Consider the following 15965-nt stretch of genomic DNA (forward strand, 5'->3'; position numbering starts at 1 on the left):
GGAGTCGATCAAACTAAAACCTCCCTGTGGTCGAGTGGATTCCCTGTGGGACAGGGTCAGACCGCCTGTGGGTTACGGAGGCAGTACGTCTCGGGAGCAGAAAACCTCGCCTCTTTTCCTGGGGAGTAACTGAAGTTTGAATTGCTGGTGGGTTCAAACTGCCAACCTTTAGGTTAGCCCAAAATGCTTCACCTTCTAGACGCCATGCTAATGAAGCTTGCATCTCAAGGCTTCCCCCTTCAAGACCCTGTATTTAATTTTGTATTCATTTGATGTTTTTATTAAGAAGCCCTTCCATCAAGTTGTACGAACTTCCACCAACCCAGACCTGACCATGAGCAAAACACAGATGCCCTTGACACTGTTACACTGAGAGAACTGTAGACTCCAAGAAAGTTTCACATCCTTTCCCTAGCAGAGCTCTCTTCCTGGCTCCTGGCCCCGCACTTCTTGGCTAGGCCAATGGGCCTTTCGGTAAAGTGCTTTGGAATCTAATAGGATGAACGTGAATCATAAGAATGATTATTATTGATTTTTCATTCCTTGGGCAGCAAAAAAATCATGGCTGGCACTCTTCCCATTTAGAAACCAATTGGCTTGTTTTACAGCCATTGCATCTCTGGTGAGGTCAGGGGCTGAAGACTCGGGCTACTGGCCAGAGCTGAGGGACACTGTCCTTGGCCCTCTTTCCTGATTCACCTCCAGTTTTCCGCTGTGAGCCTTGGGGTAGAGCCTCAGCATTCAGAAGGTGGACTAAGACCTGGCCTCTGCTCTTCTCTGGACGACAGGACCCCAGCCCCTTGAAGTCTTGGAGTGCATTAACTGAAGTGTGCTTGAGTCCCTGGTGTGCCCAGAATAATTTTAAGTAGTATCACATAAAACGTTCTGACTCCTAGTGACCCTCTATGACAGAGCAACTAGATCTGCGCCTGTGGGCTTCTCAGCCTGTAACTCTTGGGGGGCAGTAAAGAGCCTTGTCTTTCGCCCATGGAGCTACTTTCCGGTAGTTTAGTTTTGAACTACTGACCTTGGGGGTAGCCTCCCAATGGCTGGCAACTCCACCAGGACCAGGGCTTCAAAGCCCTCTCTCTCATGTATCTGTCACCAAGATAGTGATCTAAAGTCTCCCCTGGCTGCTTTCTTTCCCTTTTCCTGGTGCACGGTATAACTTACAGGCAGGAGAGGCACGCCTCTTACGTACAGAACTTGAGTTTTTACGCCGGGGTTCGTAGTGTGGGGTCCCTGAGTGGTGCAGTTAATGTGCTTGGTTGAGTCTTGGTCACCCAGAGGCACCACGGAAGAAAGACTGGCTTCCGGGAAACCAGTCGCTGCCAACCCAGTGGAGACGTTTGGACCCTGACACACAGCAGCTTCGGATGAGTCGGTGCTGGCTCTTGTCGAGGGATACATAGTAGCCTTGTCATGTATGTATTTACTGTGTAACTGCCTCCGTGACTGTGCACACAGATTGTTTTAAAAAGCCGACTTGGGCAATATAGTATAAGGTGAAGGGTAGTGATTTTTTTTTCCTGACAAGTTAGAGCATTTAATTGACTTTCAATCAAGTTGATTCACGGAATATTTACTAGAGACTAGCTCTCTCAGCTCTGCCATGGTATGTTCACTTCGCTTTTGTATTTATACTTTTCAGAGGGGAAAATGCTATTTGTTATAACCTTTACAAAAATCCTATTTACTGTAAATTAGTAAATACACAATTGTATGCAGATTCGTGACTTGTCAAAGTCATCGGGGGTATAGTGGTTACTCATTGGGTGCTAAGCAAAAGGACAACAGTTCAAAACCACCAGGTGCTCTGAAGGAAAAAGAAAAAAGAGCTGCAGTCTGGGAAACTCAGAGGCAGTTCTACCCCATCCTATTGGGTCCCCATGAGTTGGAATCAATTTGATGGCAGTGAATTAATTTTTCTCATCACCGCAGATAAGTTTTGCCTGTTTATACATTTCATTTGCATGAAATCATCTAGTGTATACTCAGCTACCTCTGGTCTCGTTCACAGAATACCATGAGTGATTTATGATGTTGACCTTAGCCGTGGTGTATTCCTTTCCATGGCTATGTACGATTCCATCGCAGAACCACACTGTAATTTATGTATTCTATTTCTAATAGAATTTGAGTTGTTTGCCGTGTTGTGCCCCCCCACACCCCCGCGCAGTGTTTTTATTGCTATGTATAAAGCTGTATTGGACATTCTTGTGGATATTTTTTAGTGAAGTTTATAGATTTGTTCCTCTTGGGTATATTTTTCCAGGAGTGAAATTCCTGCACTATTTTTGCAAAATGGGTGCAATGAGAGCTCTTATAGGGGGGGGGGGGTGAGGCTGTCTCCTTTGTGAAGATTTAAATGTCTCAGAAACCCCAAGGGCGGCCCTACTGTAGACAGTCACTATGAGTCGGAACAGACTGGAGAGTGAGTTAGGACTTGGGGTGGGTGGGGGTGTGAGATCCAGAGCCACACCCAGAAGGGTCCTAAGGGACTATTGTGTAATTGAAGAGAAGAGGTCAAGAGACAGACAAAAATCCTGGGGTGCTCACTTCTGCCATGGCTTCAGGAACCAGGTCCGAGCAGAGAAAGAGATTGTCTTCTCAATGTCACCTTATATACTAATTACAGGTAAGCACCAACCTAACGAAGTGGGCTGTACCCTAATCCTAAAGGTCCCTGAGTTCATTGGAGGAGTAACCTAACACCAGTGCTGGGGAAGGGTAAGGAGGAGTGACTGTCCCCTGAGTAGTCACTGGTGTTGGTCCTATGATAAAGCTCCGACCACATAGCAATTAGTGATGTGCTTGTAAGAGATAACTTTAAGGTCGCACTGTAATGGGAGGATATAATAGGGATCGATATTATGAGAATGTGATTGGGACTCATCTCTAACCCACAAGTGTGAAGGCCTCCCTCCACCCAGTTCCTGGCTTGGCAGGCTTCTTAAAATAGGAGAATAAAGAATTTGTCTGCATACACTCTCTTCCCGTTCCTCAGTTTCCCACATGGGGGTATCATGGTACCTCATTTGGTTTTTAGTTTGCATTTCTCTGGTATCTAGTGATGCTGAAACCCTTTTTCCTAGAGTTGGGTTTTACAACTGAGTCAACGAAAAGTGTGGTAGTAAGGAAAGGACAGGGGTGACATGCAGACTTGGCAGAGATCACGAAGGTGAAAGGTGAGTGACTAAAGTTCAGAAAACGGAGGCTGCACTGACTAGTATCCAAGCCACTAGCCCACTGTGGTTGTATTGAAGTTAAATGACCCTGACATTCCATTCTTAAGTCACACTAGCCCCATTTCTAAGTGGTCCATAGCTAGACTATAGACAATATAAAAACCAAACGCACAGCCATGGAGTTAATATTGATTCATAGAGACCCCTGTGCATTTCCAGGACCGTAACTGTTTATGGGAGTAGAAAGCCCAGTCTTTCTCCTGCAGAGCTGCTGGTGGTTTTGAACTGCCGACCAAGGGTATTGTAACCCAAATGCCTAACCACTACACCACCAAGCCTTCTCTTAGACAATATAGATATAGAATATTTCCATTATCCAATGAAGATCTATTGGACAATGATGCTCTATAGAAAACCCTTAAAGATAGCAATTTCCAGGTTTGGGAAGCCGTAGGCTATTGTTAGGATCCTGTAGTTTTGGCCTTGGATTTGGTGATCACATTGGTATAGATACTGCTATGCAGAAAGGAGGACTGGATTGGGAGTTAGGAACTCTAAGGTCCAGAATTCACTTAGCCTCTAGCTTGCTTCCATGGGCACTGGACCTCCTCTCAGCCCAGAGGCAGATATGAGGAGACTGTGTGGATCCGGAACTTGAGAAGAATAGGAATTCCAGAGCTCTTCCTTGTGCTCACGTGGAATGCGGACATGGATCAGGTGCCGTTTTCTAACGGAACCAGGAAATACCACCTGGTTTAGCGTCAGGAGAGGTGTGCGTCATGTTGTATCCTCTCACCACACTTGTTCAACCAAGTGCTGAGGAAGTCGCCAGAGAGCTGGATGATATGAGGAGGAGCGGGGCACGGGGATTGGAGGAAGGCTTACTCACAACCTGTGGTCTGCAGATGACACAACCGTGCTCGCTGAAAGTGAGGAGGACTTGACGCATTTGCTGATGAAGATCAAGGGCTGCAGCCTTCAGTGTGGATGACAACTCAATGTAAAGAAGATACAAATCCTCACCACGGGACCCATAGGTGACACCATGACAGATGGAGAAAAGGCTGAATGTGTCCAGGATGTCGCCTTACCTGGATCCACAATCAAAGCTCGTGGAAGCAGCAGCCCAGAGATCAAAAGACGCATTGCGTTAGGTGCATCTGCTGCACAGACCTCTTTAGGGGATTGAAGAGCAAGGTGTTACTTTGAGGACTCAGGTGCGCCCGACCCCAGCCCTGGTGTTCTTCCTCCATGGCCTCCTACGCATGCGGAAGCTGGTCTTGAATAAGGACGCCCTAGTAAGAATGGATGCATTTGAATTACGGTGCAGCAGAGAATATTGGAAGCACCATGGACTGCCACAATAACAAACTGTCACAATAACAAACATCTCTCTTGAAAGAAGCACAAACAGAATGCTCTTTAGAGGCAGGAATGGGTGTACTTTGGGCATGTTGTCAGGAGAGCCCAGACCCGGGAGAAGGACGTTGTGTTTGCTAAAGTGGAGGGGCAGTGAAAAGAGGAAGGCCCCCAATGTGGTGGATCGACACAGTGGCTGTATCAATGGGCTCAGGCATGGAGCAATTGTGACGGTGGCATAGGACCGTGCAGTGTTTCTCTGTTGTGCACAGGGTCGCTGAGGGTCGGCGCAGACTCGATGGCACCCAACAACAACAACATCTCAGGAATCTATTCTGTTTTGTTGAATTAGATGCCTATGTTTCTCCCATACCACACGATCTCCATTACTGTACTAAGTCTTAACTAAACTAATTCCTTACACTAAGCCTTGAAGTCAGATAGCATGAGACCTGCAAGTGACTTTTCTCCAAAATTGTCTTAACTATTTAATTCCTTTGCATTGAGCTGCTAACTACAAGGTTAGCAGTTCGAAACCACCAGCCCCTCTGTGGGAAAAAGATGAAGCTTTCTGCTCCTATAAAGAATTACCGTCTCTGAAACCTACAGGGACAGGCCTACCCTGTCCTATAGGGTCGCTGGGAGTTGGAATCGACTCTATGGCACTGAAGAGATTTTTGTTGTTAATTTGATTTATTTCCTTTGTTTTTCCATAAAAAGTTTAGAACCAACTCTACAAGATTTTGATAGGAATTACAATGAATCCTTAGATCAGTTTAGATACATTTGTTATCCTAACAATGTTGAGACGTTCAGTTCATGAACATAATGTCTACTAATTTTGGTTTTCTTTCATTTTTGTTCAGTGTTTTAGAGTTTATATCATATAGTTCTTGCATACAGATTTGATTAAGAGTTATATAAAAGTATGTTTGATGCCATTGTAAATAATTTTATATTAATTTTAAGTTGCTCATTGCTAGTATGTAGAAACAGTGATACTTTTCGGGGCATCTGACTCTGCTATTGATTTATCATGGAACATGGCTAAATGCATGTATTAGCTCTTTGTAGATTCTACATGAAAAATTACATTGTAAATAGAGACCATTTGATTTTGTATTTTTTTCTCATCTTTATGCTTATTTCTTTTTCTTATCTTTTTGTACTTGCGTATGCTGAGCACAAGGGCTGAGAATGGGCACCCTCTTGTTTTCAGTGGGATAAGCATTCTGTCTCCCATCTAACATGGCGTTAGCTGTGCATTTTGGTACATGTCTTCATCAGGTTCCGGAAGTTTTCTTGAAAACTTTTTTTTAATCACAGAATAATAGTGAATTTTACTAAATGCTTTTCCCGCACATACTCAGATCTGCACGATTTTATTCTGTATGTTGGTGATAAGATGAATTGTCGTGATCAATTTAAAATGAACCAGCTTTGCATTCCCAAGAGAAACCCCACATAGTCATAGTGTTTTTGCTTTTTATATATTGCCAGACTCACTTTGCTAGTATTTTTTTGGGGGGGGGGGTGTATTAATGAGGCAAGGAGCCCTGGTGGTATAGTAAGGCGTTGGCCTGCAGTCCACAGGGTCGGCAGTTCACAACCACCCGCAGCTCCTCGGGAGATAGACAGGGCTTTCTCCTCCTATAAACAGGGACAGTCAGCACGCCCTCCATGTCAGGGAGTTGGGTTTGGTTTATACTGACCAGGTCTTTTGTTTGCTTCTCCCTTTCATATCTTTGGGTTTGGTGTCAGAGTGACGTTAGCTTCTACTACGTTCTCTGAGGAACTGATAATTTTTCCTTAGAAGTTTGGTATTTTGCACCAGGGGAACTTCAAAGCCTGGCACTTTCTTTGTTGAAAGGATTTTAATGACATGTTCAATTCCTTTCTTTCTTTTGTTCCCTCCAATTTTTTTGGGTTGTTGTTTTAGAAATCATTTTATTGGAGGCTTTTTACAGCTCTTATAACCATCCATACATCAGTTATATCAAGCGCATTTGCACAGATGTTGCCAACATCATTTTCTAAGCACTCTCTTTCTAGTTGAATCCTTGCTATCAGCTCCTCTTTGTTTCCCTCCCTCCTTCACCCTCCCACTCTCGTGAACCCTTGATAAGTTATAAATTATTGTTGTTTTCAGATCTTATATCATCTGCTGTCTCTCTTCATGCACGTTTCTGTTGTTCATCCCCCTGAGGGTGGGGTGTGTGTGTGTGTGTGTGTGTGTGTGTGTGTGTGTGTGATACACTGATCACTGCTATTGGTTCCCCCACCTTCCCCCTACCCTCATGGTTTCACTACTTCCATACTGTTCCTGAGGGGTTTATCTGTCCTGAATTTTGTGTGTTGAGAGCGCTTATCTGTCCCAGTGTACATGCTCTGGTCGAGCCAGATTTGTAAGATAGAAGTGGGTCATGAGTGGGAGAGGAAGCATTAAAGAACTAGAGGAAAGTTATGTGTTTCATCGGTGCTATACTGCACCCTGGCTGACTAGTCCCTTCCTTGTGACAGGTAAACTCCACCCCTTCGCTTGTAAGTCTCAAATTAACAATAGATTATGGATCTACCACAGTGCCCATTTCAAAGAAAGATGCCCCAACAAAATGCAGAAATTGTCAAACAATAGCATCAATATCACCTGCAAGTAAAATTTTGCTGAAGATCATCCAACAACGGTTGTAGCAGTGTATCAACAGGGAGCTGCCAGATTCAGAAGAGGGTGTGGAATGTGCCAGATTCAGAAGAGGGTGTTGCTGCTATCACAGGATCTTGGCAGAAACCAGACTCCTGGGAAGAGGCTTACTTGTGTGTTATTGACTCTGGAAAGGCATGTGACTGTGTGAAGGATAGCAAATTGTGGACAACACTGCAGAGAATGATAATTCCAGGGCACTTAATTGTGCTCATGCAGAACCTGTGCACCAGTGGTTCTCAACCTTCCTCTGCTGCGACCCCTCCATACAGTTCCTCATGTGGTGGTGACCCCCAACCATAACATTATTTTCGCTGCTATCATCACTGTCATTTTGCTACTGCGATGAATCGGCAACCCCTGTAAAAGGGTCGTTCCAACCCCCAAGGGGGTCGGGACCCACAGGTTGAGAACCGCTGCTGTACACGGCCCACGAGGCAGTCGTCAGAACAGAACAAGGGCATAGATACTACGTGGTTGGACGGCAGGACAAGCGAGTCAGGATTACGTCTTTTCTCCACACATAGTCAACCTGCACGCTGAGCAGGTAATCAGAGAAGTTGGAGGGTGTGGAGAAGAATGCGGCATCGGGATTAGAAGAATGCTTGAATTACCTGCCAAATGCAGATGGTGCAATCTTGCCTGCTTAAAGCAAGAAGCATTTACTGGAGTACACCTCAATGTAAACACAAAAAATCTTCACAACTGAACCAACAGACAGCATCATGTTTAAAATGGAGGGGGGGGGCATGAAGTGGTCAAGCACTTCACTTTACGTGGACCCACAGTCAATGCTTAGGTAAACAGTAGTCAAAAACTCAAATGACATATCCCACTGGGCAAATTCGCTGCGCGAGAGCCCCATGAACGTGTGAAAGCGCCAAGCTATCACTGGATGGCCGTGAGATTTTCCGCGTTAGAGGGCTCTATGATTTTACGTGTTTTAAAACATTTCAGATGTGCGTGTATTATTTCGGAAGTCTGAGCCGAAGCAAAGCTGTGTTTTAAAGGAAAATGGGCCTTCTTGCCAAACGCTGCCAAGATGGTGTTCAGGCGCCTCTTGGACTTTGCCAGGTGGCCTGCCTCTCCTTTGGGCCTCGTGCTGGGGGAAACTGGTCCAGTGTAGACGCAATTGCTCAGACCAGGTCTTTGGTTGACGGGCCTTGCACTCAGTCAGAAGTGGCCGGTGCCTTTCCGATGCCCGCAGCTCACTGACGTCATCCCCTAGCTCCCACATGGTGCCCGGCAGACAAGTCTGGTAGACAAGCCTGGCCACAGGTGGGTGGGTACCCAGACAAAACGGGCAGCCACAGAAGGGCCTAAAAGATTGCTACCAGAGAAAAGAAGCCAGGATGACAGATTTTGATCGTTTTAAAGGCACGAAGGCAAAGAAAATGAGAACCGGGCTGATCAAGGAGGAAGTTCAGAAGCTTCCAAGGGCAGCCCTCCTCAAGGCTTCTCCCCCAAAAGCAAGTTCTGCGAAGGAGGCCTGGGGTGCAGTGGGTACACGTGGGGCTGTGAGCCTTGGGGTCGGCAATTCAAGATCACCAGCAGCTCCGGGGGGAGAAAGACTGGGCTTTCTACTCCTGTAAAAGCCCAAAGGGAGGGGGTCACTATGCGTCCACATTGACTTAATGGCAGTGAGTTTGGTTTTTGGTTTTCAAAGATTCCAGCACAGAAAGTCTCCCCACGGCAGGCTCCTTCCCCGGAAGAGAAGCCACAGGCTGCGCCCCTGAGAGCTCAGGAGGGTCAGAAATCTCCAGCCCGGAAAGCAACTGATAAGAAAGCGTACCACAGTGTTATAAAAGAAATAAAGTTCCTATTTGCCAAGCCGAACACAAGTAAACAAATACATACATACATAAATGAACGGGAGGCAGTTGCATGTTTCTGAAGGTGTCCTGAGGCCGCAGCATGTCTTCTGGTCCCTCCTGGATATAGGTCAGCTGGGGAGCTCGCCTGCCAACCTCCCCCAGCCCAAACCCCCTGCTTCGGCCTCCTCCCCAGCCCTTCCTTCCTCAGCTCGTGTCATCTGGCTGTGGGCCCAGCGCCTGGGAAAGAAAAAACTGAGGTCACCGCGTGGCCTGCCAACCAGTGTGCCTTCACGGTGTCACTGGGCTCTGCCGAGCAAATTTCACCTACATTGTCTTGAGGCGATTTCTCAGATGCATCTTATTTTCAGACCTTTACTCCCCCGAGAGATGCCCCCTCGCTCATTGCTGGGCCAACTCTTACGTTTTTCTCACCGGTCAGCTCAAATGTCTGCCTCTGGGAAGCCCTGCCTAACCCCAGCTTCCCTGGGCTTCCTCCTCGCCTGGACAGGACTGGTCTTTCTTACTGAATGCCTCGTTCCCACTCCGGAGGCCCCGTGAGGGCAAGAACTATGTCCACCTCCTCCCGCTCCTCCTGACTCACACAGAGCTGTCCGGGCCACCTCCTTACATTCAATCTCTCTTGTACACGGCTCCCAGGCGAACCCCTTCATCACATCGCTGAGGAGCTCAAGAACCTGCTGTGGCTCCCTAGTACCTACTAAATCAAGGCCAAAGTCTTCCTCGTGGCATCCACGGTTCTCGGCACCTGACCTTGCTCTTCCAGCCTGACATTAACCTGTCTTCCAAGGAGGGCTCATTTCCTTTCTGGGTCCCTCAGCATCTGTTCCCAGCTCCCTCTGCTCTAGGAAGCTGAGAAATAAGTTTGGCCTCTTGTCTTTGACTTTTGAAAATAAACGGAGCTATTTAGGGGTTCTTGTTTTCCAAAGCAGCCGGGCAAATGGGGGCCCGCGTAGACTCAATCCTGGCCAACTAACTCCCTGATGGGAGGGCGGGACAAGAGGCAATGCGGCAGGTCCATTGGTTGGCTCAATCATAATGATGCTTTGAGGCTCCAGTCATGCATATTCATCGAAGCCCCAAAGACCTGTGAGACCCTGGAACCAGGAGCTCCCTTTCTGGGCATGCCAGGGTTGATGAGGACGCCATGCAGGCACATCCCTTTGGATCCTGGAGGCTTCATGTTGGGATTTCTCTCAGGCCTCGTCTGACGTGCCTCTTCCCTTGTGTCCTTCAGGGTGATAATAGATGAGGATGTGCAGGTACAGGCGCCAGTCTCTGTGAATCTTGTGAGCTATTCTATAAAATTGAAAAAGCAATATTGACCATGAGTCAGCAGAGGCAGGTAGCACATTTGATGGGTGTAGACCAGTGGTTCTCAACCTTCCTAATGGTGACCCCCCAATCATAAAATTATTTTCATTGCTATTTCATCACTGTCATTTGCTGCTGTTAGGAATTGGGTGACCCCTGTGAAAGGGTTGTTCCATCCCCCCAAAGGGGTCGCGACCCACAGGTTGAGAACCACTGACACAGCGGCTTGAGGATCTCCCACTGCGACTCACGATAGGGCATGGCACGCAACCAAAAGAGAGATGTAAATGCAGGATCCAGGAGCTCAGAAGTGGGGACCTTGCAGCTAGCTCAGAGGCTGTTGTCAGGTGCCCCCAGGTCTGTGCCAGCTCAGAGTGACCTGTGTCCACCAGAAGGAAACACTGTCCAGTCCTGCGCCATCCTCACAACTGTTCTTACGGTGGAGCCCATTGTTACAGCCATGGGCCCATCGACCTCATCAAGCCTCCCCCTCGCCTGCCGAGCCTCCTCTTCCCCCAGCATGATGTCCTTCTCCGGGGCCTGCTTTCTTTCTTGTCAACACGATAGACGATGGTCTTTTATTAAAATAAAAAGACCCAGGGGCAGCATAGAAAACAAAACTTTAAGCAAAACATAAAAACCTTGAAGTCACCTCCATCCAACCAAGGAGCACTTGAGAGCAGGTAGCAGAGTGGACCAGTTATTCGTGGAGCAGGGCTGCGTCAAAAGAGGGACCAACAGAGAGACGCAGGACTGACTGTGTATGGATAGATACACACAAGACAAACCAGTGTAGAAGAAGACATTTAAATAATCACTTTATTGGGGGCTCTTACAGCTCTTAGCACAATCCATCCAGACAGCCATTGTGTCAAGCACATTTGTACATTTGTTGCCATCATCCTTCTCAGAACATTTTCTTTGTCTTGAGCCCTTGGGATCAGCTCATTTATTTTTACCCCCCTCCCTCATGAACCCTTGATAATTTATAAATGATTTTTTGTTTCATGTCTTACACTGACTGCTGTCTCCCTTCACTCACTTTTCTGTTGTTTGTCCTCCTGGGGAGGGGGTATATGTTGATCACGGTGATCAGTTTCCCCTCTATCCCCCCACCTTTCCCCTACCCTCCTGGTATGGCTACTCTCATTATTGGTCCTGAGGGGGTTATCTGTCCTGGATTCCCTGTGTTTCCAGCTCTGATCTGTACCTGTGTACATGCTCTGATCTAGCTGGATCTGTAAGGTAGAATTGGGGTCATGACAGTGAGGGGGGGGGAGGAAGCACCAAAGAAGCAGAGGAAAGCTGTACGTTTCATTGGTGCTATGCTGCACCCTGACTGGCTCGTCTCTTCCCTGTGACCCTTCTGTGAGGGGATGTCCAATTATCTACAGAATGGTTTTGGGTCTCCTCTGCCCTCCCGCAAAAAGATATTTTTGAGCCAGCTGTGGTAATTATATAATTTTGTGTCGAAGTGTAGTTACATAATTCTGTAGCGAAGTGTAGGGGTGGAGTGTGGCCTGTGGGACACAGCCTGCTGGTGCCTCCTTGTGGGAGTGACCTCCTCGTGGGAGTGACCTCCTCGTGAGGAGGAGCCTGGGGACCTCCCCCTCTCTCTCTCTGCCTTCTCCTTCCTGTTGAAGAGCCATGAAGAGCCACGTGGAGACCTGCCACAGCCCCGGAGACGCATCTACTGCCATTGGATCCCCAAGACTTTTCACCCACTGGCCTGGGCTCTTCCTGCATTCTGCATCACTGTATGTGGCTGCGTGAGTCTGAAGAGGGATGTGTGAAGTAGTATCAGGCGTATGGCCTTGAGTTGGACTGGGCTGGGATGTTTTCCTGAAATATAACTACTCCTTGATCTAAAGCTCTCTCTCTTACACATCTATGAGTGTCACAGGATGTGTTTCTCTGGTCAACCTGGTCAAACACACCAGCTTTGGAAATTTGATTATGGACTGGATGTTAGACTAAGACCATGGTATTCTTGCTAGTGGCACTGGGTCTGATGTTGGCAGGGCAGCTTGGCAAGAAGTTTCACAGAAGCCTATTTATAACTAAAGAATATAGGGGTGAATATGCTATCTGAAAATTACTTTAAAATAGCCTATTCAGCAAGGACAGGGAGGCAATTCTTCATAACTTTTGAATCTGGAAGATGGGTATATGAAAATGTAAAATAATACCAACAGTACATATTTTCAAGAACACATTCAGACTCCAAAATACCCCCCATGTCCCGAAAGATACATATCAAACACATTAGAATGTTGTGGAAGCAGAAGAAGACAGGTGTGGGCAATGGAAACCGAAGAGAATGAAGGAGGGTGTCACTTGGTTGGATGAAGAAACATAAAAACAATTTTTTTGCCTAATAAATGCCAGCACTGAGCTCTAACCGCTAAATATGATCTTAAGCTATGTTTGCTAGAGAAGTAAACCCAGTGGCACTTATAGAAACATATAAGAAATCTGTGATAGGGAGGTTTACTGTGCCAAGCTGGCCAATCGGAACATGTGGACTGATCAGGTCACAGTTTGATTGGAGGGCAAAGATAAATGACTCTGCAAGGCCCGCACCCCCCCTCTCTTGCTCTCTGGTGGTTGGAGCGAGCCAGAGTGTGCTGGAGCATGCGTGCTACTCCTGTAGCTAGTTCTCTGCCTCACCTGGGTGCTACACTATCTGTGGGCAGGGCCAATCCGTGGATCATGTTGCTAGAGCTTGAGGCTCCTTTGAGACCTGCTTCACCATGCTGCTGTGCACACATCGCTTGAGCTTGAGCCTGGTGGATTCTGTCACCTCACATTGCTTGCGTTGCATATTCCATCCAGGCCTGCTTCCCTAAGCTCTCCAGCTACTGGCTGTTGGTTGTCCACCCTGCTGCTTGCTGCCTGTGGGCAGATTCTGCTTGCCTTGCCCCAGAGAGGACACTGCTCTCTGTTTCCTTGACCTTGGACCTGGCAGCCCACGTGAGTTGAAGGACTTCCAGTATATAACTGTTCCATGGAAGTGAGTTGACCTGAACCCTCTGTACTGCTGTGTGGTGTGGACTGGTCCATACAGTTGTAGAAGGGGACAAGACCAAGTCTTGGCAGACTCCAACTCCGTGAGGCAGATGTTAGACTGGAAGCATCTGATCGGACTCGCTGTAGGGACTAATGAACCTAAGATCAGCAGGAAGACTGCAGGCTGGTGGCATCAGGGAAGAGTGAATCCTAATAGTAGGTCAGATGACTCCCATGAGGGCCAGGCAATATGGCAGGGTGTTGGCTCAAGTCCAAAGAGTCAGAATTAGAATCCAAATCCAGGCAAGAGCAAGTAAGCTTTCCGACAGCATCCACTTATGTTGGAAGCAGGACACACCCCTGAGGAAGCTTTCTTTTAATGGCATCAGACCTTGAGTAAGGGTCTTGCATCCCACCCTAATCTTCTTACAACCGGTTGGCCGGTGATTTTATTGTGTTAGGTCAGGTTATGGGGGATTACTTACTGGGTGTTACATGCCCAGCCACTGAGAATTCTGGGCCACCTGAGTTGACGGAAAACCTTTCACAGCAGGTTGACGGCTCTTGTTCGGTGCCCTCCAGTCGCAGTCAGTTCCTACTCCTCGGCCCCTGTGTACAACAGAGTGAGGCACTGCCCCTTGTGTGCCATCCTCACGGATGTTCTTCTGTTGGAACTCATTGTGGCCGTCACTCTGTCGCAGACCTTCCTCTTTGTCACTGCGCCTCCGCTTCACCCAGCACGATGGATGTTCTTCTTCAGGGGCTGGTCTCTCCTGAGCACGTGAGCTCCAGTCTCGCCACCCTTGTCTGTAAGGAGCAGTCTGGCTGTGCTGCTTCTCAGACAGCTTTGTTTGTTTAGCCCTGACAGTGACTTACATCCACAGGTAAGTCACGTTATAGCCATTTGACTGCTGGAGGAAACTGACACCGAAGCACTTATCTGGGATTGCTAACCCCCAGCTTCCCAGGCCCCAAGTTCATTGTATCACTTCTTAGTCGTTTTGGGTTTAGTCTTAGTTTTACAAAACCATTTCTGATTTCTTTACTCTCTGTAACCTTTGGAAACTACTTACATGGAAGTACAAAATTAGCGGCCTTTTTGGAAATCTTTATTTAAAACATAATTTACTTCTAACTTCAAACTCTCATGGTTTATTAGTGTACCACACAATCTTTAGTTTAAAAAAATAGTAAACAAAGCAAAGCAAAGCAAAGCCCTGCAAAGCAGCTCCAACGATCGTCTTATGATACCATTCTTTTGTAAAGGAAATGGTTTCTTCTAACTCTCTACCCAGCCCCCGCCCCCAATCGTAAAGCACAACACTGGATTGTCTTGCGTTTCCAAGATAAGATTTTATATTTTGTTCTCATAGCTTCTGGTTTCCTTTTGCTGACGGAGTGTGGTCCTGCTTGAGGCTGGTGTGCCCCTTCCAATATGCTTCATCCTCCAGGTCACCTCTGGAGGCATCTCCTCTGGCTCATTAGCATCATCCTCATTAAAAGCTGCCACGACTGGAAGTCTTAGGAGCCGTTTCAGTTTCCTCGGGGGCGTACTTGATCCAAGTTTGATGGCTATGGCTGAGGGCCCTTTGCCATCTGACACCTCTGGCAAATGTGAACTTGGAGTTCCTTGTAGGCTTTGCGGGGAGTCTTCAGCGTCTTCAGCTAATCCTTTCTCAGGGCTTCAACTGGAACTCCCCCAGTTCTTATAACTTCGCTGCTGCTGCTGCTGCTTCAGGTCCCACAGCGCCTCCATCGCCTCTCCTGCTGTCCCGTCTGCCATTCCCCCACCCCACCGCTCTCTCCATCATTATTTCTCGTGAGACCCGCTTAGCAGTCCACTGCAGGGGCTTAGCAGCCCCGCTCCTAGTTCTGAGCATTTGGGCTGTTTCTTTGTGTTCGAAACAGCCCCTCAGAGAACAGCTTCAGGTGCTGAGGTTTTGATACGCTGTTGCCTTATTGTCCAGCCAAGCGCAGCGTGACGTCGTGTTCACACCAAGGATGGACTTCATTTAAGCTGCACTTTGTGTTGAGGTCTTTTCCATAAAAGGACTTGAACTTACATAGATTGGGTGCGCACGCACATCCGTGTGTGTGTGTGCACGTGTGAGCGAGCGAGAGAGAGAGAGAGCATGTGGGCTTGCAATCATGTATGAATATGTGTGTGTGTGTGTTAGGAGTGGTGTGGGACAGAAGGGACACCCCAAAGGGGACTAGGGAAGGTAGGCCCCTTGGAGGGCAGGAAGCATAGGAGGGATGAGAAGCAGCCAGACCAGAGGTTGGATAAAGGCCTGGCTCCCGCGGCCTACACATTTCCCGAATGCCCTCCCAGCTCAAGCTGCTCGGCCTTTGGGCTTCTAGGTTGAGACCAAGAGGGATTAGGTGTTTGGGGGTCTAGCTGCCTCCTCTTTACCCCCATATCCTTGAGCCCCACCTCCCACCACTCAGTCCAGAGAGCTTCTAAGGGTAGGAGGAGGGGGTGAAGCGGCTGTGGCAACCTGAGCTTTCTGAGCTCAGGCCTATTCCAGCGCCTCTCAGCTCTCAGGACCCTTCAGGCACGCA

This window comes from Tenrec ecaudatus, chromosome 10 (assembly GCF_050624435.1).
Source record: "Tenrec ecaudatus isolate mTenEca1 chromosome 10, mTenEca1.hap1, whole genome shotgun sequence".
In the NCBI taxonomy this organism is placed as follows: Eukaryota; Metazoa; Chordata; class Mammalia; order Afrosoricida; family Tenrecidae; genus Tenrec; species Tenrec ecaudatus.